Genomic DNA, 2,500 nt, shown 5'->3' with positions numbered 1-2,500 from the left:
GGCACACAAGAACAGCCCAAAAACAGGCCAAAACAGCCCAAAAACGGGCCAAAACTGGCCATTTTTGGCTGCGCGAGCGAGCAGCGAGCGGCGGACAGCGAGCGAAGCGAGAGGCAGCACCGTCCCTGCTATACGAAAGCCCCATCCAGCCCTGTGCCACCCGGGGGGTTCCAGGGTGCTGAGATGGCTGACGTTTTGCTCCGCTCACGACGGTCGCCGCGGCACGCAAGAACAGGCCAAAAACTGGCCAAAACAGCCCAAAAACGGGCCAAAACTGGCCATTTTTTGCTGCGCGAGCGAGCGGAGAGCGGCGAACAGCGAGCGAAGCGCGAGGCAGCACCGTCCCTGCTATACGAAAGCCCCATCCAGCCCTGTGCCACCCGGGGGGTTCCAGGGTGCTGAGATGGCTGACATTTTGCTCCGCTCACGACGGTCACCGCGCCACACAAGAACAGCCCAAAAACAGGCCAAAACAGCCCAAAAACGGGCCAAAACTGGCCATTTTTGGCTGCGCGAGCGAGCGGCGAGCGGCGAACAGCGAGCGAAGCGAGAGGCAGCACCGTCCCTGCTATACGAAAGCCCCATCCAGCCCTGTGCCACCCGGGGGGTTCCAGGGTGCTGAGATGGCTGACGTTTTGCTCCGCTCACGACGGTCACCGCACCACGCAAGAACAGGCCAAAAACTGGCCAAAACAGCCCAAAAACGGGCCAAAACTGGCCATTTTTGGCTGCGCGAGCGAGCGGCGAGCGGCGAACAGCGAGCGAAGCGAGAGGCAGCACCGTCCCTGCTATACGAAAGCCCCATCCAGCCCTGTGCCACCCGGGGGGTTCCAGGGTGCTGAGATGGCTGACGTTTTGCTCCGCTCTCGACGGTCACCGCGCAATGCAAGAACAGGCCAAAAACTGGCCAAAACGGCCCAAAAACGGGCCAAAACTGGCCATTTTTGGCTGCGCGAGCGGCGAGCGGCGGACAGCGAGCGAAGCGAGAGGCAGCACCGTCCCTGCTATACGAAAGCCCCATCCAGCCCTGTGCCACCCGGGGGGTTCCAGGGTGCTGAGATGGCTGACGTTTTGCTCCGCTCTCGACGGTCACCGCGCAATGCAAGAACAGGCCAAAAACTGGCCAAAACGGCCCAAAAACGGGCCAAAACTGGCCATTTTTGGCTGCGCGAGCGAGCGGCGAGCGGCGGACAGCGAGCGAAGCGAGAGGCAGCACCGTCCCTGCTATACGAAAGCCCCATCCAGCCCTGTGCCACCCGGGGGGTTCCAGGGTGCTGAGATGGCTGACGTTTTGCTCCGCTCTCGACGGTCACCGCGCAATGCAAGAACAGGCCAAAAACTGGCCAAAACGGCCCAAAAACGGGCCAAAACTGGCCATTTTTGGCTGCACGAGCGAGCGGCGAGCGGCGGACAGCGAGCGAAGCGAGAGGCAGCACCGTCCCTGCTATACGAAAGCCCCATCCAGCCCTGTGCCACCCGGGGGGTTCCAGGGTGCTGAGATGGCTGACGTTTTGCTCCGCTCTCGACGGTCACCGCGCAATGCAAGAACAGGCCAAAAACTGGCCAAAACGGCCCAAAAACGGGCCAAAACTGGCCATTTTTGGCTGCACGAGCGAGCGGCGAGCGGCGGACAGCGAGCGAAGCGAGAGGCAGCACCGTCCCTGCTATACGAAAGCCCCATCCAGCCCTGTGCCACCCGGGGGGTTCCAGGGTGCTGAGATGGCTGACGTTTTGCTCCGCTCTCGACGGTCACCGCGCAATGCAAGAACAGGCCAAAAACTGGCCAAAACGGCCCAAAAACGGGCCAAAACTGGCCATTTTTGGCTGCACGAGCGAGCGGCGAGCGGCGGACAGCGAGCGAAGCGAGAGGCAGCACCGTCCCTGCTATACGAAAGCCCCATCCAGCCCTGTGCCACCCGGGGGGTTCCAGGGTGCTGAGATGGCTGACGTTTTGCTCCGCTCTCGACGGTCACCGCGCAATGCAAGAACAGGCCAAAAACTGGCCAAAACGGCCCAAAAACGGGCCAAAACTGGCCATTTTTGGCTGCACGAGCGAGCGGCGAGCGGCGGACAGCGAGCGAAGCGAGAGGCAGCACCGTCCCTGCTATACGAAAGCCCCATCCAGCCCTGTGCCACCCGGGGGGTTCCAGGGTGCTGAGATGGCTGACGTTTTGCTCCGCTCTCGACGGTCACCGCGCAATGCAAGAACAGGCCAAAAACTGGCCAAAACGGCCCAAAAACGGGCCAAAACTGGCCATTTTTGGCTGCGCGAGCGAGCGGCGAGCGGCGGACAGCGAGCGAAGCGAGAGGCAGCACCGTCCCTGCTATATACGAAAGCCCCATCCAGCCCTGTGCCACCCGGGGGGTTCCAGGGTGCTGAGATGGCTGACGTTTTGCTCCGCTCACGACGGTCACCGCACCACGCAAGAACGGACCATAAACAGGCCAAAACAGCCCAAAAACGGGCCAAAACTGGTCATTTTTGGCTGCGCGAGCGAGC

This window comes from Musa acuminata, unplaced genomic scaffold (genome assembly GCF_036884655.1).
Source record: "Musa acuminata AAA Group cultivar baxijiao unplaced genomic scaffold, Cavendish_Baxijiao_AAA HiC_scaffold_44, whole genome shotgun sequence".
Lineage (NCBI taxonomy): Eukaryota > Viridiplantae > Streptophyta > Magnoliopsida > Zingiberales > Musaceae > Musa > Musa acuminata.
This window is presented reverse-complemented; position numbering follows the sequence as displayed.